This window comes from Callospermophilus lateralis, chromosome 8 (genome assembly GCF_048772815.1).
Source record: "Callospermophilus lateralis isolate mCalLat2 chromosome 8, mCalLat2.hap1, whole genome shotgun sequence".
NCBI lineage: Eukaryota > Metazoa > Chordata > Mammalia > Rodentia > Sciuridae > Callospermophilus > Callospermophilus lateralis.
Window position 1 is genome coordinate 14591913 of NC_135312.1, and position 24330 is coordinate 14616242.

Genomic DNA, 24330 nt, shown 5'->3' on the forward strand with positions numbered 1-24330 from the left:
CAGTATGACACAAACAAAATGTCCCCACTTAATATCTTTTCATGGGCCAAAATAATGAACTGCATGATCAACCTTGGTAGCCTCCATAATTATTGCTGGAGCTGTTTTAAAACAACAGTCTCACAGGACGAATGTAGTGTTTGCATGATTCAAATGGAGGAATCTGAGGATGACAGTCAGTGAGAACAAGACCAAAGTATTTAAGTTGGTTTATGACCTATTTATATTAACAATAGAATTAAGACTATTTATTAACTCATTTGTTCTAAACAGGGCAAACCTTTAATGTTTCTGTGCATTTAGATTGACTGTTCTCTGGGCTTTTAAATGTCCTGTCTACCATTTCTGGGCCCCCTGAAATTCTTCATCTGTATTCATATTCCTCCAAATGACTTCACTAGGAGGCTGTGGACCTCCAGGGGTTTGGGGGGATGCATTTTGTTCAATCTCTCTCTACTAGATGAAGGTACTATGGTGAGAAAAGCAACTAGGACTTGGTCCTTGCATCACAAAAGGATCATTATTTTAGCCTCCCCTTTCCACCCTGATTATCCTAAAGGTTCCTTTGTGGGAGTTCTTTATCCTGCTCTGTCTTTCTCTTCCTGGATTCCCAAGAACACCAGGATACTAGCCAGGTACATTCTGTGAATATATCCTGATCATAATTACCTGAATATTCTTGAATATTTCATTTCTCTTCTAAGACAAAGCTTCAGAGAGCCTTGATACTATGGAAACAGATTTATATAAATACTTATATAAGAAATGTGTTCTTCCAGAGCTCTTAACTAGTTACGGAGTGAATTTTTCAAACTGAAACTTCTTCAAATAATTGCACTGGAAATCTATGTTGTCAGGCCATGCGTCTTTAAAATGCTTTTTTGCTATCGGATCACATTAACCACCTACATACTGTGGGAAGTGTCACTTCAGAAGAGTCTAGTCGACATGATTTCCCTTGCTACATTACAATTCATCTTAAATCGTTCACTTTGCCAACATGATGCTTGGGATAGATAAGGTGAAGTAAGAGCTTATATTTTCTAAATTTAATTTTATTCTCATATAGCATAAAACATCTAGGAAGCATGTTTATAACCAGCATGAGATTAAAGAAATCTGTCTACTGCCTATTGTGATGGTTTCAGTATGTAGTCATATGCAGATCTACATACATTCATTGATGCATTCAATAATGATTTTAACAAATCTTTAGTGAGAACTTACTATGCGCCAGGCAAATTGTTAAGCAGTGAAGGTACAGTAATGAACAAGATGCATGTAGTATGTACCCATACAACTTTAAAGTATATGATACATTTTAAAATAGGATGTAATGAAATTCAAAAACTAATGTATTTCTTGAAGATTTAATTGTTTGATTCTAACCCATTTTCCTTGAGTTTTTTCATAGTGATATTCATTGGTTTCAACAGCCCCCTGAATAGTGACAATTAAAATCAAATTAACACATAGCTTTCACCAATGGCAAAATATAACAGGCTGAAATTTGTTTCAGATTGAATCAGAATTATTAAATAATTAGAAGGACTTTTCTTGCCAGGAAGTAAGAAATGGAGATAATTAGAGCTACCACCTGGGCTAGAATCCCAAGATGGGTGATTCAGCAGGCAAATTGCCCAGGAGTCACAAAAGATGAGATTACAACCCATTGTTCTCAGTGGGAGCAGTTATACCATATTACTACACTTTCATCATTGCCCAAGCCCAGGAGAATTTTCTCTAAAAGTTCAGATTTTTAAGTCTCGATAGAAAGTTCTTGATTAAATATATACATGTAACTAGAAGCTGAACAAGAATAAGAAAAATCCATTCTAAACCACTATTCTATTGGCAGACACAAAACTAAGGTTGATATGAAGCCTATTCCTAAGAATTGCTGCTGTGCTAGACATAGGTAGCAACAAATATTCATTATGTAGGAAACTTCTAAAATCTTTTAGCTTTCAGGTTCTAGCCATGGTCTCTGATCCTCAAAAGCAAAACCCCTCAACCTGGAAGACAATATAGATGCCACAAAGAGTGCCGGCATGGAGTAGGGCATATTTTCCAGGATGAAAGAGCTATGCAAAAAGAATTAAAGTTGGTGAGATCTTACTCCAGGGCTTTCCTGCAAATAGTGCCTAGAAGCCCAACTCTAATTTCCAAGCCAAGAAAGAGAGCAACATCTAATGTGTCTTTGTTGGAACTATGAAAATAATCTTTGTGCAATCATACTAGGAGCAGATGTGAGAAGAATTAATAAATTGGTTAGCAAACACTCAAACATTTTCAGACCAAAAGGTAACCCAGTTACTCCATTTCTTTTCTATACAAGCATACCAAACAGAATTAAGTACCTTTGCTCTTAGGACTCTAAAGTATACTCTTCAATGACCAAATCAAATCTATTTTTTCTACCACATTTCTTTCTCACTATTATTTCCTTTCAGATACAAAAGAGCCTTTTCTGAAATGTAGACAAAAGCAAAACTTATTCATTTCAACATTTCAATTGTTGTTATTTCCCCCTATTGACATAACTTCCTATTAAAAACTCCAACTGTTGTTCTCCATTAAAAATTAAGTTTTACTATGTTCTAATCTCTTTGGTGAAGTAAAAAAGTTGTTGAAATTAAATAGCTTGAACCTTATGTACTATCTCAGAAAAGCTAACATTTTGTAGAAGTCTTTGTAAATTGAAAATCATTTTCTGTATGTAATAGTGATACATTCCACTATTGTCATGTATGTAAGAAATTTTTAAAAAAAGTTTAAAAAAATATCTTACACAAATTCATAGTGATGGGTCTTCCTGATTCATTTCTTATTCATATTATTTCCTTCACTCGACAAGGAAACCAAAGCTTAGAAATGCACAGTCACAGGTATGTGTTCTCAAGATAGTAAGTGGCAGAACAGGGCTGCCTGGCCAGTGCTCTCTGCCTACACCTTGAGTTGGCCTTTGGTTTATCATGATGCCTCCTCCCCTCCACCTGCAGGATAAGGCTCCCTGTGAGTGCAGCCCATGGCACTAATCCCTCGGGTCATGTCCCTGCCAGTTTAAGCAGTTTAAGATCATCTTCAATCTCTTAAGGTCTTGCTCATCCTTCCCCTCTTGACAATTACTACTTACTTTTCAAATCAATATATTATTTTCTCAATTGTTCATGTCATTATTAAAACTCTCCTTAGGAGAGATTATGGATTAAAAATGATTTCTGAGAAACAACTAAGAGTCTCATTCCATTAGGTGTTATCCATCTAAGCTTTCTGATTCATTCATTTATACCTGCAAGTTCCTCTTCCCAACTACCTAATTCCTAAATTATATGCATTTAAGAATATTCTTATTATATCCATTTTAGAAAAGCTCTACACAGTTCTTATTAGGGAAGTTATGACTTTATTACTCACCAATTATTCCTTTTCCTTCTATCCACACATATACATTCATTCCTTCTCTCTTCTCTCTCTCTCTCTCTCTCTCTCTCTCTCTCTCACCCCTACATACACACACACACACACACACACACACACACACATTCCCTCTGTCGCTCCAACATAAATGTATTATAACTTCTGATGGAATATATATTTACACTACATTATTGACAAGATCAGTATTGTTCCTATCCCAGCCTAATAATATACTGTAATTACCTATTCTTATATAGTCTCAATTTTGTTAACAGATGACTTTAGAAAATATATTGTTTAGTTGTCAATGGACCTTTATTTTATTGATTTATATGCAGTGCTGAGAATTGAACCCAGTGCCTCACACATACAAGGCAAGTGCTCACCACTGAGCCACAGTTCCAATCCCAACAGATGACTTTTTTTTTCATTCAAGATATTTAATTCCTTTGTACATAACCATGAAATTCTTCTGAACACTATTTCTACCATGATTGAACATGGCTGGTAACTGGACACTTTCACCCCTGTTTGTGTGTTCTTTCTTTCATTCATTTACTTTCCATCACTGTTCCCAGAATCACAGTTCTGCTCCTCCAGTTTGGGCTAATTGTCCTCCAACTGCTGTGCACCTATCATCCTGGCATTTCCCCCACTGTCTCTATTCCCTATGGGGTTTTCATTTGTTTGTTTTTAAAGGATCCCATGACTTCCTGTTGGTTTAATTCCTTTTTTGAATATAGCATATGTTGAACCCCAAATAAATAAATAAGTCCTAAGAATGGGGCCCTGGGACTTTCATTTCTGGAAATATATTCTTAAAAATCCTCCATCTAAAATAATTCTTAGAAATAGCAGACATATGTATTTGTAAAATTTTTCATTTAAAAATCTTAATAATGAACATGTATAAGGCTCAAATTTGAAGACTGTGCTGCAGCCAAGAGCTGCTATGGCTTTCCTTTAGGTACTTTTTATTCTTGTTCCTGGATTTTAGAGCCCTGCAGAACCATAGAAGGTTTTAGGATTAAACAAGGTGAATAGTTGAACTTGAGATCACCCCACACACAGCCCCTTAGTGAAATGGGGGACTAGAAAAAAATGGGATCACCTGAGACTGGAACAAAAACAGATGCATTTGTCTCAGCCTGGGCACTAAATGGGGTTAGGGGAAAGACTCTTCAAGTAGTTCTTGAGCACAGGATATTGAATTGTCACCAACAATTAGAATCTTCCAAAGTCTCCAAGATAAGTAAGTAATCAAAGTGTTTCTCAGTTCACAGCAGCCCTGGACACCTGGAGAAGATAAAGCATTAATGAAGAAATAAATCACCGTGAAGAGACAGCAGAAAAAAAAAAAAAAAAAACTATAACTGAGTTAGAACTCCTAAAATTCCAGTGATTGGAATCGACCCCAAAATATGTAAAGCAAAACTGTTAAATGCAATAAAAATCATGATAAAAGAGCAAGGTAAAAATTAAAAGACCAGATGCACTTTTAGAAAAAGCTAAGAGAATTTGGAGACATAAAGAACCCTAAAAAAAAATGTTTAAATGCATTAAGAATTAAACATCATGCAAGTGAAAAAAGACTTGTTAAGCTTCAACACTAATCTAAATAACTACTATAATGCTCCATAGAGAAGCAAATACTAATATATAGAAAGAAAGACAAAGAGATAGAAAGAATAAATGTATTTAAATATAGGTATTCAGAATGCCAGAGGAGCTTAAAAAGAAAAGGCTAGAGTTAGGATGGATTGCTATATGGGAAAAAGTGATGGTTTAGCATTATTTAAAGAGCTTTAAAGAAAAAAAATACTAAAATGATTAAATAAAGGAAGACAAACAAATTCCAAATGAGAAAAACAAATTAAAGTTAATACCTACAAACATTATATTGAAACTACAGAACATCAAAGACAAGAAGATCTTAAAAACAGCTAGAAAAAAGCAACAACAAATTACCACAAAATATACTGAAATTTGTTCTATGGTAATGTGTATGAACATACCACAATCCAATTTTATATGTAGCTATAATGCATAAATTTAAAAAATAAACAAAAATATAGAAAGAAGACCAATGAGTATAGAAAGGGGATCAAAGGGAGGAATGAAGCCAGGGACAGAGAAAGAACTGGGGATTGAAAAACAGCAAACTGTTTTATGTATTTATGAGCATGTTGAAATGAGCCCCACAATTATTTATAACTAAAATGCACTAATAAAAGTTACCACAAAATAGCAGGGCACAGAGGTGCATGCCTGTAATCACAGTGGCTCAGGAAGATGAGGCAGAAGAATCGTGAATTCGAGACCAATCTTGCCAATTTAGCGATGTCCTAAGCAACTCAGTAATCTCCTGTCTCTAAATAAAATAGAAAAAAAGCAAAAGAGCTGTGGGTGTGGCTCAGTGGTTAAGTGAAGTGCCCCCAGGTTCTATCTCTGGTACAAAAAAACGCTACAAAATAACAAGGAGCAGAGAGGCAGAAGCTCATCCAGAGCAAACAAATAGGTAACCTTCATGAAAATAACTTTTAACCCAAAATTTTATATCCCAGTAATATATTCACAATGAGGGTAAAAACTTATGTTCAGAAGATCTTTCCCTCTTACAAAATTAAAAAAAAAATACTGAGAGATTACCATTAAAAAACTTCAGTATAAGTAAATATAGAATGTTAATGGAAATTATACAAAAATTGGAAATGAAGTAAAAATAACTCACTTGTTATTGTCAGACAAGTGAGACTATTTTCCAACAAGCTCAACTAAAGGTCAGCTGATTTTCTAGAATATAGTGCTGTTCGCAAAATTAAGCTCTGAAAAATTCTCCACAGCTGTTAAGGTGGGTAATATTCAGTAAAGACATCAGGCAGGTTACTGTCTTTTTTGCCCTGGTTCATATTAAATCACTTTGCTTTTAACATAGTATTCTTTCGTCACATTCTTTTTTCTCTCCTTGTCTGTGTATCCCAGACTCTAAAATTGTCTTTTGAGCCAGCTGTATTATTCTGCTCTCAAATGAAACTCTGTCACATGTTCACTATTTTCTAGGAATGCTTTCTGTCCTCTATTTGAACAATGCTTTGACAAGGTCATACTTCAAACCATGAGAGAAACTAAACTCAAACAGCAAAAAAATAATTCGTAAGAAAAAAGTGCAAAGTTAAATGTTTAAATATGTGAATAAATCTAAATCAATATTTACCACTTGAGATCATAATAAAATAACAACATGGAAGAATTTTAAGAAAATGGAACTAGAATTTGACAAAATTAGTAGTAATTTTATAAAAATCATTGTATTATTTTTATGTTATTTATTAACATGCTAGAGATATTGATTAATCTATTTTGTTCATATGTTTTAATTAAGATAACTATAAAAACAGAAAACAAATTAAAATGTACAAAGTACTAGAAGGTAAACATTAAATCAAAAAAAATACTTCAAGCAGTTATAAAGATAAAATGTGAAGACAGGGAAACATAATAATCTATCACAAAATATAAAGATCTGTATTAGTCGTCAGTGTTCTATAGGAGAACAGAATCAACAGGAAGTAGAATCATAAAAAGGAGACTTACTAGGTTGGCTTAGGCAAACAGAAGATAGATAGTCCACATGGCCATATGCAGGTTAGAGAGCTGGAAGAACCAGTAGCTGCACAGTTCAAGAGGCTGAAGCTCCAGAACAAGAGGGATTAACAGTGCTACCCTAGTCTGAGATCAAAGGCTTCTGGAGAATCACTGGCAGAATCTGCTTTGGAAGAGTGAAGAAGCAAGACTTGGATATCCTCAGGTGATTGAAGTAGCAATCAAGAACCTATTCAAGAAGAACAAGCTTTCACCTGCTGCTACTTCCTTATTCTTGCAACTTTAAGTCCAAGCCATCATCCTATTGGACAGTGCTGCCCACATTTTAGGGAGTGTCTCCATTTCAGATGGCTACCCCCATATGCCAATTATTCCGAGACACACCCTTATTGACATACCCATAATTCTCAATCCTTGTCATCTTTTAATTCAATCAAGTTGACCATTCAAATTAAACATTACATGATCCAAATATATCAGTAATAAGAATAAAAGTAAATAGACACATTTTATTAGTTGCAGACTATAAAATTGGATTTTGAAATTTATTATTCACAAGTCACAAATTTAAAACACAAGAATGTGGAAAAGTACAACATATAAGAGTCTAAGACTGGGAAAATACATCAAGCAAATGCTAACCAAAACATAGGTAGGGTAACTTTATTAGTTAAAGCGCCAAAGGACATTAGTATAAATGCAGAGAACAGTAGCTATAATCACAAGGAGAATATGAAAATGTTCATTTACCCATTTAATATTCTATGTAAACAAAAAACTGACAGAAATAACTTCTAGTAAGATATTTCAACGCAGCAATCTAATACTCACTAAATATAGTAAGATCATATGGCGAGCTTTTACCTTGTTAGATCAGAGCATATAATCTGAAATGGTAAAATAAAACATTTTTAGAAGGAAAAAACTTCATCAAATGTTAGTATATAAACATTGTCTTCCATAGATGTTTATGCTTACATATTAAACTTTTTCACATGTATATTTCAGAATAATTAATTGAGCTATTAACTTGTTTTGCTTTGCAGCTATGAAATAGTCAGAATTACTTTCATATATTTCCTCTTCACATATACCTTATGAATGATAGAGTGCAAAAAACATTTCTCCTCAACTCATTTTTAAAATATTTGATTTTCCATAAAGAACTAAAATATTCTAGGGTAAAGTGGGTTGGGTGAGGCCCTGGGGTCTGGAGAACAGCAATGCTAGGTTAGCAGGAGCTGCAAGCAGTTTCCTGTGCAGACAAAGGTGCAGAACACACCTCCTTAAGATCTATAAAAGTTTTAGTTGTAGTTGGACACAATACCTTTATTTATTTATTTTTATGTGGTGCTGAGGATCAAACCCAGGGCCCCTCACGTGCTAGGCGAGCGCTCTACTGCTGAGCCACAATCCCAGCCCAAGGCTCCAGTCTTGACATGGAGGTCTGTGTTGTCCAAGAGGCATTGGACTGGGAGAAACAAGAAAGTCTTGCACCACTTGGTCAAAGGGAAGAGAGGATGGAATGAACCAGAGGGGACCTCAGTAGCAAGCAGAAGCACATGAAGACTACAGCACTCTGTTCTCTAAACATCACAAGCACCACACTGTGAATGACTTGAGGGAGCGGTAGGAGAGGTGAAGAAGCATCCTCTTCTAACAAGTGAGAGCTGGGAGTGATATTTTTCATTTGATTTTTGAAAGCATGACCACATTTTGTTCACCAGAGAATCAGAGTACAATTCATATTTAATGTATAGCATGAGAAGTTTTCTTGTAAAACACTTTATTTCCAATGTTTACATGCTTTATATTCTTCAGAGGACTACAATTGAGATGTCTAGGTCTTGAAAAATCCTTTGGTCTAATTGAAGCTGATCACTTATTTTGCTCTCTGTACTTTGTTGATTATTTTCCTGTTTCATAAAATGACAAAAATAGCATAGAGTCTTCAGTGGAGAGGTCTTCAATAAACATCAACTAACCACCTTGATCTCAATATTTCATAAGAATTTGGCACGTGGTACATCCTTGGTAAATGGACCTCATGCCAAGGTCATTTCCATCTCTGCAACATGAAACAGAGATGACAGAGTTAAAAGAGAGTTATGCAAGATTTTACAGTCAATGTCAAAGTCAGAGTTAAGTTGCAGATCCACTGCAAATGGCTTTTTTCTTAACAAACATCTTGTTTGAAACTCAGAGTCATGATCCGTTGGTGAGTTTCAAAGTCAACATCAAGGGTCAGTGTTATAAAAGGGGAAAGTGGCATAGCATTCATCACACAGGCAGCACAGCATAATCCAGCACAGACTAGCAAATAAATCAAAACCAAACAGGAGCACGAGGAAGACCAAGGTAACTAATGTAATAAGGGTTAACTAGCTTTCACAAAACATCTACATGTATTGGGTCAACAAGTAAGAAGCTTATTTTGGATGGGTCACGGCCTTCCTTCAATGTTAGAAAGCCACTAAAGCAGTCCATATGTTTTTAGTGCTTGCTCTTTAACAATTCCAGGAGGAAAATAGCACTTTTAACCTGGATTTCCTGACTTCTTGTTCCCTTTAAATTGCTTACATTATTTTTGTGTGATCATAAAAATTTCTACATTTACAAACTTTGAACAATCATAACAGAGATGATCTGCCCTAATAGCCATTAAGCTTGTGCTGCATTTCCTCTCTGCCCTCCCCTCCCTTCCTTATCCCTCCACATTACTTCCCTCCTCACCTCCACATTTCTTTTTTTTTTTTTGGTAAGCAAGTGAACAACCCAGTGTTCTAATAAAACTTTATTCACAAAACAGGTGTCACCTCCACATTTCTCTCTCAAAGATCACATTGTTATGGGTGCAGCTAAGGTTCTACCTTGCCTTGTTATCCCTCCCCTTTCTCCCCAGTGGTAACACTTATTTTGAAATGATAATTGTGTAATTTTACCACATATTTATCCATCCATCATCTGATGGTGCATTGTTTTTACACAGGCACTTTCTAGTGGCTGCTTTCATCACTCTTGTTTTTGATATATGTCTATTAACTCATTGGAACCAGAGCGTTAGGTGATTTTCACAAGCAGTATCATTGTTATTGTCCCTACACCTGATGTCTGGTACATATTTGCAGTGAGAATTTTTCTACCTTAGATATCTAGAAGGAACATCAGTCTGCCTTAGTATTTTAAGGATACCATTAACATTCCTAAGCCAAGAGAGAGAGAGAGAGAGAGAGAGAGAGAGTGAGAGACTGTGCTGACATTTTGGCCACAAATTATAAAAGCTTTTGTGTGCCCACATCCTTGAAGATATTGGAAGTTTTCAGACCTATTAATTTTTAACTTCAACTAAGTACAAAATAGATTTTTCATGTTATTTGTGAGGTAGAGCATCTGTCCATGCTACAGAATGAATTAATGTCCATTTTTATTTTATTTTTTATACATTACTTATTGCACGTTTTGGATAGAGGGAGGCTCCTTTTCTTATTTATTGGTAGAATTTTTTATGCATATAATTGCTAATATTGCAGACGTATGTTACAAGTCTCCTTTGTAGTCTGTGGCTTTCCTTTAAACTTTTATATGCTACTTACAGAGCCATTTATTACTGTGGCTATTATAATCATCTTAGTGTCATCAAAATTACCAATCCATGTACTTTATGAATGATACTATTTTATTTAAAAATAATTCCCACCCTAATATTGTAAATATAGCCTCTGTAATATTTCAAACTTTTACAGATTTGCTTTTCACATCACCTTTAATACATGTGAAACATATTTGTGTATCTGGAGTAATATGAGTAGTCCAATTAGAAAAGCAATATTTTAGAAACTGTCATCCCTTCTGACATGATTTCTAACGCTATTTGTAATTCATATACTAAACACTCATATATAGGGGTCTTTAAACTTCTATTTTGTGTATTTGCTTTTTCATATACTTATCTAAATAACAGTTTACTTTAATTATTTAGTTTTAACCACATGGAACCACAAACCTTTTCCTCCCTCCTTCTTAAGGATTTGTTATCTATTTTTCAGTCCTTGCTCTTAAATTTGAATTTTATGATTTGCTTTTCACATTTGATGAGAAACCTTTCTAAAATTTTAATGGAAACCAAAATCAATATAGAGTAGTGGAAAATTATCATGTTCAGAATATTGAGATATTCCTAAGAAAATTGCTTATTTACTTACTTCTTTTTTTTCATGTTTTCATGAAATTCATAACAGTTTTATCTCCAGCAGACTCATGGTTTGTTGCTATTTAAATGGTGTCTGTCTTGCATGTCACCATTGCTTACTGCTTGGGTGTGGAATCACACCAATCTTTGTGTTTGTCTCTACTATGCCTGCTGAATTATTTTTTTAATTATAAATTTGTGGTTCTACACTTATGACTTTCTGACATCAACAATAAGATTGTTTATAAATAACAATAATTCATCCATTCTTACATTATATGTCACAACTTTGATTCCCCTGTATTTTATTAATGTCTTCAGTACTTTTTCTACTAGAATTTGAGCAAAAATAGGGAGTGACAGGTGCATCCTCATTCCTCTTCCTGGTGTTACAACTTTCATTATGAATATACATATTTTTAATAATTTTGTCCACATTTGTAGAGATGGTTGTATGATTTTCACTTTTAATATAGTATGACAAATTCCACTAATCTATTTTCTAATACTGATTAACAATTACCCTACACAATTGTATTTATTTTCTGTACTTCTGAACTTGGATTGTATATTACTTTTCTGTTACTGCATAACAAATTATCACAAGCATAGTGACCAAAAAGAACACAAATCTATTGTCTTATAGTTTCCACAAATCAGCAGCAGCTCAGATATGGGTTGGCTGGGTTCTTTGCTCAAGTTGCTCCTCAGGTTGTGAGCTCAGCTAAAGCTTGGGTTCTTCTGCTCAGCCCCCTGGTTGTTGGCAGAATTCATATATAGGTGGTTGTAAGATTGACATCATATTTCCTTCCTAGCTATTGGTTGGGGAACACTTTTCTTAAAGGCTACATACTACAGACCAGCAGGACACTCTATCTAAAAGTGCATCTGATGAATCAGGTCCACCCAGCATAACATGTCTTCTCATTAACTCAAGGTCAACTGTTTTGGGGTTTTGGTTACATCTGCAAAACTCTGTTTCATTGCACATGATGCTCTGTTAGCACAGGAGTGATAAGCTATTGCATTCACAGGATGTGCTTGCACTCCAGGGGAGGAAATAAAACTCGATGGGAATCCTGGGAGCCATCTAAATATTCTGCCTACCACATTCACTAACTTTATTGAGAAATTTTCTTACTATGTTCAAGTGTAAGATTGCTATATCACTTTCTATTTTATAATGACCCTATGTGCTTAGAGTATAAACTTAACCCTGTTCATGATGTTGGGGAGCATTGCCACTTGTTTTATTTTGTGGACTTGTGCTTTAATATAAGCATTTGTTTAACATTTAAAAACTACTACGTTGGTTGTAATTAGTCACCCTGTTTCTTCCCTTCATTGATTCATCCTCCAGCATTCTATCAGATCCAAACTGAGGGAATGATAGATATATTATTCCAAAACTCCCAGTTTCAGTAGTCACACACTAATGCATATGTACATGTACATGTGTGATATTGTGTAGACATCATCAGATCTGAAGTTGGGAAAGTAGGTTTTAGTTTCAAACTAACCATTTTTATCATTATATTCTTGTTGATTAAATCACTTTCTAATTCCTGTTGGGAAATAATTTCTACTGAATATTTTCATGTTTCTGCATGAAATAAGTTTTCTGATATAAAAGGGATCCACAATCTGTTTTGAACTATGATCAAATGACAGACATGCCTTGGGGATTGGAGGTTCTAATCTAGTATATTACTCCAAAGAGATTTAGAGACTTTTGCTTCTGGAAGCCATTTATATATAGCCCAAAGCACAGGCCTTTTCCACCCACCTCCGCAGAGAGTTTTTGTTTGTTGGTTTGATATTCTAGCAAAGACCTCTGGAGACAAAGTTGTGTCAAAGTGCTCTGAGCTTTATAATTTTGGTGTTCCCCTCATGTAGGGCAACCCCAGGGCATATGCAAGTGAACATCTAACATTTACCTCCTGAGGAACAGAGGTATGGGGAATAGGTGCTGAGATAAACCAAAGATCTTTGTCTCTGGCCAGATTAGGAGAAAATATATAGCCTCGGCATTCTTGGGCTCCTTTCATGATGAAAGCAGTTACAGTCCAGCCTACCACACAGGATTGCCTAGATGAGATTATCCTTCTAACATAGACAGGTTTTTACAATTCAAGACTAGATATGCAACTCAATATTGAAGAGGTGGTGAATCTTTTTATATGTCTAGTGGCTTCTGCTCAAGATGATTGGTATCAGTTATTCTAATACATTAATCACCATGTTTTATTTTCTTCCAAAATAATGCTTCTCCACTTCAGTAACTCTATGTCTATAGGGTACAGAGAACAAGAGAGAAGGAAGGAGCTGCTTACTTGCATTCAGCTTAAAATCCTGTTTTAAAGAAAACACTAAACAGTAAGATTGAAAGGAAGGAAGTCCTTGCAAACCTCAACCAACAAGTATAAATTAAAAAAAAAAAATGAAATTTAAGTTCGTAGTTTGTCTCTTACTCCAGAAGCCAAAGAGTAGATTTTTTTAAAGGAAAGAAAATAGGAAGAGAATAAGCTGTAATTTGGATGCTCTCCAGTAACTAACTCTTCCCTGCTTCCTCCCCTTCTTCAAGATGGCATCCCAATTATTGTACCCTGACGCTATTTTACTTGCCTGTTTGCTTGCCTATGCTCAGCAATAGATTAGATTTTATTAAATCGAATTTTAGCTGACTCATAAAAGCATATTACTGAGATATTGCAATATTACATGGTGTGACACTTAAACCAGATTGAACATATCAATCTCCTCCAACATTGATCATGTCCTTATGTTTTGTTTCCATCTCTCACCAGCTAGCCCCATGACCTACCTCTATAACTATGTGGAAGGGAAAGAAGATAGTGAAGATGGACAGCAGAAGGAGAGAAAGAAAGAGCGACAGGAAGAGAAAGACAGAAGTATTTCCACTTTTAGTCATCAGGACCAAAATGCCAGGGACAAGCGGAAACATAAAGGTCCTGAAGACTCTCACAAACAAGATCTCCAGGTTTGTTGTAGTCATTGTTCTGTGTGTTTGTTTATTGCAACCCTCAATCATGAGTCTCTTCTTTCCTCCCTTGGTTTCCCTGGAAACTTTCTCTCCTGAGATTACCTGATACAACATTTCTATGCAGAGACCTGCCTGATTAAGTACTGGCAGTGACGTGCACTGATGCTCTTTCCTTTCGACAAAACGCTGTCACTGTATCATGCCTAGACATTTATTTCTGATATTTCTCATGTTCTCTTCAAAGTCTTTTTGATAATGGAGCCATGAAAAAAAATACTGATTTGAACTTTAAACATAAAGAAAATGAAAAACTACTGACAAGCATTTGGAAGTGTGAGCAACATGTGAAACATGGTATGTGTTTTGGATTTCATGTTCCCATCCACCCTTGCTTCACTCTTAACACTGAATCCAAATTTTTTTGTCACTTCCTATCTAATAGTTATAGCTGAGCCAAATCCACAGCATATCTATTAGAGAAGTTGACTTATATTTTTTTTTCTTTTTCTATCTTTTCTCTTCTGAACATCTTAGGCTAAATATATAGTTCTAAGCTGACAAGAAGCTTATTTGGTTACTCAAGACATCATATAGAATTGAGCTTTGTCATTTGGTTTGCTAAACCCATGGTTGAAAACTAAACATTTCTGGGGGAAAAAATGGATAAGAATATCTTAAATTTATTGAACATGGCCAAGAAATTTATTTTTAATAACTGAACCACAGATGGGATGCCATCTGTCAGCATATGGTCTTGGCTCTTAAAGCAATGTTTACATCTGGGGATATGGCGCTTTCTTTGAGAGAACGAAAAGCATTATTGGACTAAACACGAAGAAGAGTGATTTTAGGATCATGAATATTGTAAGTTTGCTAAGGATAGAATCAGCATGTTTATATGCATACAGTTTTCATACATTTGGCTGGATAAAATGAAAGAAAATCTGTCCATTGAAATTTTGTTATGATAATGAAAATAATTGTAATTTTGAAATTGTTGGGTCTTTTTCTCTCATGACAGACAAAACTATTAGTCTAAAATAATCAGATTAACAAAACATAAGTGTTTTCTTAATTATACCCAGGTTTACATTACAAATTTACCTTTGAAGTTACTGACAATATTTTAATTTCCTAAAATCTCAGATTATTCAAAACTTGTACAAAAGACATAATTTTTTTTAAAAAAAAATATTGTCTTATAATTTTATACTATTTTATTGTATGCAAATGTTATTTTTAATCAACTTTTCAATTTGAAATGTAATCTACATTTTATTATTTCATTATAAAAGTGTTACACTAATTTTTAATAAATTTATTTCAAGTGATACATAAATACATAAAGTGTGTACATGTTTATAGAGTTCTGTGTAGTGTTTTGATACATGTATACATAGTATATTATTAAATCATAGTGAACATAACTATTTCCTCAAACACTTATCACTTCCTTCACTGTGTAATGTTAAATCAGAGTAAACATATCTTCTCAGAAACGTATAATTTCTATTGATGAAAATATTCAAACTCCTCTCTTCTAGATTTTTTAATTATATAGTATATTATTGTTATCTATACTTACATGCAAGAGAACACAATAACATCTTATTTCTATTCAGGAAAACTTAGTATCCATTGATCAACCTCTTCCAAGCCTCTGATAGCACCATTCTACATTAACCTTTTGTAGAATCAACTTTTTTACATCTTATAGTGCTTGTCTTTCTGTCCCTGGCACATTTCATTTAACATGATGATCTCCAGTTCCACCCATGTTAGTGAAATCATGAAATTTCATTCTTTTTTATGACTGAATAATATTTCGTTTTGCATACTCACCTACACTTTCTTTAACTGTTCCTCAGTTGATGCACACTTAAGTTGTTTCTGCTTCTTAGCTACTATGAATAGTGCCACAGTGGACATGGGAGTACTGAGGTCTCTTCTACAAACTGATTTAATTTTCTCTAGATGTATACTCAGTAATGGGATTGCTGGATCATATGGAGAAAATGTTTTCAACTATATGCCTGACAAGGAGATAAAATATAGAATATGTAAAGAACCCTAAAAATTGAACAGAAGAAGAAGTAGGAAGAGGAGGATAAAGAGAAGGAAGGAAATTTAAAATGGACAACAAATCTAAGTAGGCATTTACTACAGAAGACATACAAAAGATATATGAAAAACTGCTGAGCATTCCTAATCATCAGAGAAATCATCCAAACTATAATGACAGGCCCTTTCACTATAGTAAGATAACAGCTGGTGAGGAGTTGGAGAAAAGGGAATCCTTGCACACTATTGGTGGGAAGTCAATTACTATAGCGATTATAGAAAACAGCACAGAAGTTTCTCACAAGTAAAATTGTCATATGATCCACTAATTTTTTAACTGTTGTGAACTTTTAAAGAAATAGTGCTTTATTTACTTGCAATTAGCTCTCCAATCACAAGCAATTTGAAAAAAAAATGCAAATTTTCTCAGAGCCCATTCAAAACAAGTTTAAAGTAGAGCTTCTCTTTTCCTCCACCAAGTATGGCAAAAAATTTCAATACTAACAATTTCAAAATTATAACAATTACAGAACTCCAGTGAATAGAGATCACACATTTAAAAAAAAAAAGTTTTGATAATGATAACAAGGATAACCAACATTTTAGAGAATGTACCAGATACCTAGGGGATAAGTATTCTCTTGTTTCTTGAAAATAATGTTCCCAAATTATAGTTTTCACCTCTTTAGAGTTGAAAAGTGGATTTCATGGAGTAACAGGACTAAGAGCACAGAAACTATGGTGAGCAGGATCAGCTTAAAGACCCAGGTAGTTTCCATCATATCATGCCTCCCTGTATCACAGAATGTTATTAATAAGCAAATATAAAATATTCATTGATAGTTGAAAACAGAAGAAGATCACTGTATTAATAATTACAATGTAAGTTAAAATCACTATGAAGTACCAGTTTCTATTTAACAATCTGAATTTTAAGTTGAATTATTAATTAGTCTTGTCAAAAATAAGATATATGACCAAAACCGTATACTTAAAATCTGGTTATACATGTCTAATGTGTTTCAGAATACCAATCACAATTATTCAAATGTTCACCATTTTTGATCCTTCACTTTATTTTCTGAAGTTTTTGTTGGAATAAAATAATTTAAAATATAATTGCAATTCAGTTGACAGTCTTTCTCTGTATTAACATTCTTCTAAGGAAGTCTGAGATGATAATTCGAATCATTTTCAACATGAATATGATTAAGCTTCAGTATATAATACATTATATGTAACATTATATGTTCTTGACATTAAGTCATATATATTACAAAAACAATTTTTTATTGTTTTTCCTGGTTGCTTCCAGGAAAACACATGATATTAGGGACTTTTGAATCCATCTATTTTTGTTCTTGGAAAAGTTCTTTAACCTTTGAAATGTAGTTGCCCAAATGATATTGTTATATTGCATTCATGTATGAATAGGTAACAATAAATCTCATCAACATGCACAACTATAATGCACCAATAAAAAAATGAGGGGAAAGGGAAACGCCGTTACACTACTTTGAAAATGGAGATGCAACACTAGTAGAAATTAATCCCATGAGATTGGTGCAAATAAGAACTAATTAAGGAAATGTGGTATATAAGCACAATGGATTTTTATTTAGCTATAAAGAAGAATGAAATTATGTCATTTGCAGGAAAACGGATACAATTTGAGAACATTATAGTAAGTGAAAGAACCTGAATTCAGAAAGTCAGGGTCTTACATTTTCTATCATGTATGGAAGCTAAAGATAACAAAGGGTGAAAAAAGAGATGAAGCGGATATCATGAAAATTGAAGGGAGAATAGTAAAATATAGGAAGGGGACCACAGGAAGGGAGGAGAGAAGGGAAAGGGACATAACTGGGGAATGAATTGACCAAATTAAGTCTTTGTACTCTGAGTCTGCAGAAATCCATGCTATGTATAATTATAATGCAACAATAAAAAGTAAAACAATTAAAAATTATTTAGTATTGTTAAGATATTTAAGGCACATCCTATAAAATATAAATGCTTAGTAAATGGCAGATATTTTAGAAAATTTTTATTACATGGAGAGTTAAGAAAAAAATGTGATTAATGCTGTTTTCAAAGGGATTACAGAAATTATATGAGCAAGAAGGCAATAATGAAAATTTGGTGTGTTTGGCAAATATTTTATACTTAATATGTATGTTCTTTTCCTGGAATTTCTACTGATAGCTCTAATTGTGATTAATTAAAATTTTAAGTTTAATAATCTACTCCTTGAAAATAGAACATGAAAGAAAATATTAAGGGAGGAGGATTGTGACAATCTAAAAAAGATAAACTGAAAGTATCATGGGACTAATTTTTTAACATATTAATTTTGTAAAAAGATGAAACTCCATTAGTGAATAGACATAAAACAAAACCATAAAACCACTTTTCTCTATCAACTGTATACTCAGCATATCACCAGTACCATATATCCAGATTTATCTTCAAAATAAGAGATAAATATAGACGCTGAATATCTTATATCATTGCATTTTGTACCTAATATAACAAATTTTATCTCAAAAAGATATATTAAAAATTATCTGTGTTATGTGTGGGTGTATACTGTTGTGCTGGAGAGTTGGGAATCAGCTACACTTACAGTTTCAGCTGGAAACCATCAATGTGTTTCTTTTTCACCTACAAATTCACTTAAATCACACCACAGGATAATGGCAGTCATATATTTAATGTCACATTTTTTTTTTTTTTGAGGATCTTCGAGTAACTTCTCTAGATCAAAGGATAACAAATGGTACTGCCCTAGGGGTTGGCTACATCAGAATCATATAGGGACATTTTTAAAAATAGGCTCCCATGTCCCTATTGCATTAGTCAGGGAATGAATCTCAGGAATGTGCATTTCAGCACTGATTCAAAGTGACTGTGATGTGTGGGGCATTCATGGGTCAGATTAAATTTCTGACTTTATAAGGATATTTCTATGTTTGCATTGGAAGTTCTGTCACAGAAAATGGGCTGTATTCTGACTAGTTTGAACAGAAAACGATTTATTACTGGATATTGAAAGACTTTCAGAATTCTTGGGAATCAGGATGGAATAGCTAAGAGTTTGGTCATCTTGGAGCAATGCTCAAAGTCATATTACAAATCTAGAACAACATGGGTGTTCCTGTACCTCCCAACATCAGGGACTGTGAGAGATCAAAGCTGCTACATCAGGACACTAATAGGATGCTCCCAGCTCCTGAATTATTCACAGGGGCAAGCAAGATGGATGCTCCATGACCCACTTCCCTCTCCACCCATCCCCTTTTGCAAATATTGTGTAATTGTTTTATTTTCACAAAGCCCTAATAAGATCCAGAAACTTAGTGAAAATTAGTCTGAAAAAATTTAGTTTTCTTTCCTCTTCAGTCCAAGAGGAGACCCTAGAGGGAAGTTGGGGGGAATAGTGACTAAGCCAAACTATTATAATTGTGAAGCTATCCAGGTTCTTTAGTCTAATTCAGATTTAAGTAACTTAAAGCAAAATTATTTATAAAATTATTACATTTAATACCATAAATCATTTTCCTTTTTTCTTGAAGGATGACATCCTTTGTATTGAAGTAAACTCTTATTCATCTTAAATTTAAAATCAGATCATTTAATCTGGGGGCTAGGGTTGTGTCTCAGTGGTAGAGCACTTGCCTAACATGTGTGAGACACTGGGTTCGAGTCTTAGCACCACATATAAATAAAATAAAGGTCCATTTACAACTAAAATAAATATATATTTAAAAAATCATTTAATCTGGACTCCCCTATCAACATGTAACCATTTTTTCTGCTGTTCCAGAAAAACAAAAAAAAAAGTTATCAAATCATTTCAACTCTGATTTGTTGTGAATCCCCCAAATTGAGTGTAGTTCTTTGCAAAAGTAAGTGTTTAGTCTTAAGATTCAGCTTCACCAAATATGTAGACAATTGTGATGGTATTTACACTCATATGATTTTAAATGATTAAGTGAATGAGCAACTGAATATTTATTGTCTGTTCTCAATTGTTTTAAGACATTGTGCAATTGATTTCAAATGTAATTTGAAGATATTCAGATTATACATAATGTATGTATATATGTCAGTCTGCCGTCAATCTTTATTATCTTTTATTATCATATTATAAAATTGGATTCAATGCCCAGTAAAGGTCAATTTTTTAGTAGAAATCTGTCTCTGTCCTTCCCAGAATACATATCTCTTTCTTCAAACATTAGCAGATGTTTACCTTTATCTTTACTAAGTTTATATTCTATAGACCCCTATTATAACTATTCGTTCACAAGCAGTTAACCTTCTGTAATGGTTTGGAAATGAGATGTTCCCCCCAAAGCACTTATTAATGCAGGAATATAAGAGATAAATAATTGATTATAAGCTTATTGTTTTAGTCAGCTTTTTCATTGCTGCAACTAAAAGACCCAACCAGCACAATTATAGAGGAGGAAAAGTTTATTTGGGGGCTCATGGTTTCAGAAGTCTCAGTCCATGGACAGTTGGTTCCATTCCTAGGAGCTTAAGGTGAGGAAGGACATCATGGCAGAAGAGTGTGGCAGAGGGAAAGAGCTCACATGGTAATCAGGAAGCAGAGATGTCTCCACTTGTCAGATACAAATATATACTCCAAAGCCATGCTCTCAATTCCCACCTTCTCAGCCACACCCTACTATTTCAGTTAATTCCTATCAGGGAATTAATTGACAGATTGGGTTAAGACTCTCACAACCCAATCATTTCTCCTCTGAACCTTCTTGCATTGTCTCACATGTGAGCTTTTGGGGGCTTCCTGACCCTACCATAAGCTGAGGAGCTTTCCTCCACTGGACTCTTCTCCCATAATGTGCTGCCTCACCTTGGGCCCAGAGCAATGGAGTTCACTGTCATGGACTGAAACCTCTAAAACCATGAGCTTCTAACAAGGCTCCACCTCTAAGTTGTTCTTCCTTCTCTAAGTTGTTCTTGTCTGGTGTTTTGGTCACAGCAATGCAAAAGCTGACTAAAACATTTTCCTTACTAATCTCCCCAGTCTTATTACCTAGAGACAATCACTACTAGATAAGTCTAACTTTTTCCCCCTATTCTATCCCTGCATTCTCCTAACTAAAAGTACAAGGAGGGAAACACCCATTCTTTGATGTATTTATGGTCATAATTATGGTTTGGATGTGAGGTATCTCCCAAAAGCTCATGTGTGAGACAATGCAAGAAGATTCAGAGAAGAAATGATTGGGTTGTGGGAGTCTTGACTCCATCAGTGATTTAATCCCCTGATGGGGATTAACTGAGTGGTAATCTGAGTGGTAGGGTATGTCTGGACGAGGTGAGAATTGGGGAATGGATTTGGGTATATATTCGTATGTGGAGAATGCAGTCTCTCTCTATTTCCTGGTCACATGATGTGAGCTGCTTTCCTCCACCACCCTCTCCCTCCATGATGCTCAGCCTCGCCTAGAGCCCAAAGGAATGGAGCTGTCTTTCTATGGACTAAGACCTCTGAAACCCTGAGCCATCAAATAAACTCTTCCTCCTTTAAAGTTGCTCTGGTCAGATCCTTCAGTCACAGTAGCAAAAAGACTGACTAAAACAGTCACTGACCTTGGGGGACCCTTACAGACAGCCATGAAGAGTGGTCCATTTGCTGGGACCAGCCTTTTTCCCATTCTCCCAGTTACAGGTCCATACTCCTTCTCTTTCCTTCAACATCCAGCATGTATTACCTATCCTCATTATCACTGAATGACTACATTGTCCGTAACCATAGAGATGAGGAAGTAACCAAAATAAAACTCCAAGGCTCCCAAATACACAGGCACTCATCTCTCCATCTGTGCCCACACAGCCTGCTGGTAGCACCAGAACTACCCAGGAATTGTCCATACTCTTCTCTAAGGCATTGCAACCCTTGTTTCCATCACATTGCTTTTTGTTTTCTCAAGGGCAATACTCTATCAATTATTCCCCTCCTTAGAGGATGGTAAGATTTTCCTTCTTTAGCACATAATCTCCATAGCATAAGACACGCTACTTAGACCACCAAGGAAGGAAGGAAGGAAGGAAGGAAGGAAGGAAGGAAGGAAGGAAGGAAGAAAGAAAGGAAGGAGGAAGGAAGGAAGAAAAGAAGGAAGACAAATTGCTCTCTGGAGGGGGGAAAAAAAAAAAAAAAAACAAGGAAACTTCTTAAAATGGTGGTATATATTATCTGAATTGATTCTTCCTTGAGATCCCTGAAAATGAGCCTTCATTCACACAATTCCACTGAAGCCATCTGTTCATCATTATCAATGACTTACACTTTGCTAAATCCAATAGTCAACTAATGATCCACTCTTATTTTACTGGACCTACCAGAAGTATTTGGCCCAGGTGATGATACCCACAGAATCACCTCTCCTTATTTAGATATTGCACTTTAATATTTCTCCTTTCAAACTATAAACTACTCCTTCTCAGTCTTTTTCCATTCCTTCTCATTAAACTCCTCTTAACCATTTTAATTTCCCAGCTTCAGTTCTTATTCCTCCCCCACACTTTTTAAAAAATATATATTCACTATCATATCTTTTCCTGTATCCTGGCTTGATGAACATCCATCTGCTAACAACGTACAAATGTTTAGTTCCATTAAGTCCTCTACCTTGTGGTCTAGATTAATATATTCAAAAACCTCAATTGACATCAGTACTTGAGTTGCTAATATCATTTCAAAATCATTATGTCTGGAACTAGGTTCCTGATCTACTCTCAGAAGCTTGCCTTTCTTACGATATTGCTTATACAGAATCTACAATCCCATTTTTGCAGTTTATTAGGGAAAAATACCTTGAAATCATCCTTAATTCCTCTCTCCACACATGCCTTATATCTGTCAACAAGTCCTTGTGAGTTTTGCTTTCAAAGTATATCCTGTATCAGACCACATTTCCACACTTCGACCAATAACACTCAAAGAAAAGGTGTAATTTGTCAAGATGATCTCTTGTCTGGATTATGTTAGTAGTCTCTAAATAGATCCATATAGCCCCTCATCCATCTCCAGTCTATGATTTCCACAGTCACAAGAAGTATTCATTTGAAACACTATTAAACAATGTCATTTCTTTCCCCTAAACTCTCCTCTGCTTCTTGTTTTATTCAGAAAAAAAAAAGTCAGCTTCTTCATTTGGCCTACAAGACCATCCTTGTCTTTTTTCTGTCACGGTAAGAAGAATTAAATTATGGTCCATAAGAAAAAGTCCATTCTTGTTTACATTCATTTAGTGAATAGTTATGTAATTAGCTCCTTCTAAATGCCACCATTTTAGGTACTGAAGACATATTATTGAGAAGATGAAGCAGTGATTTCAACGTTGAAAGTTAATTATCAAGAAAAATAAAAGTACAAGTAATCAGAAAATATATCATTGCACCCCAAGAAAAAGCTAAGGGAGAAAAATCCAGGAATCTGTGAAGACACATGGTTGTGGAATCTGACCTTCTCTGAGAACTTAGAGAAATACACTCTAAGAAAGCAACATTGTTCTTGACAATTGAAGAGAGATGACTAAGAGCAAACTAGATGAAATTAGGGCCTTCAGAGGGAAGGAACAACTTGGGAAAAGGTAGCCAGATCCACTGGAGGAATTGTGTCCCCTGAGCATATATAAAAATTAGGATTGTAAGGTCAGAGTTGTGCTAGGCTGTATGGCCCCTTTAGGAGCATTTGTTGTTGTTGTTGTTGTTGTTGTTAGTGGGAATTAAACTCAGGGGCACTTAACCACAGAGCCACATTTCTACCCCATTTTTGTATTTTTTTAGAGACAGGGTCTCTCTAAGTTGCTTAGGGCCTTGCTAAATTGCTGAATCTGGCTTTGAACCTAAGATCCTCCTGCCTCAGCCTCCTGTGCCACTGGGATTACAGGTCTGCACACTATGCCTGGCCCACTTTAGGAACATAGTAAGAGAAGCAGAAGTCCTTGAAGATATGCTCTGATGAAGTTCTAAAAGTGAACCTAGAAGCAGATTCTTATTTTTTTAATCCTCCAATTTG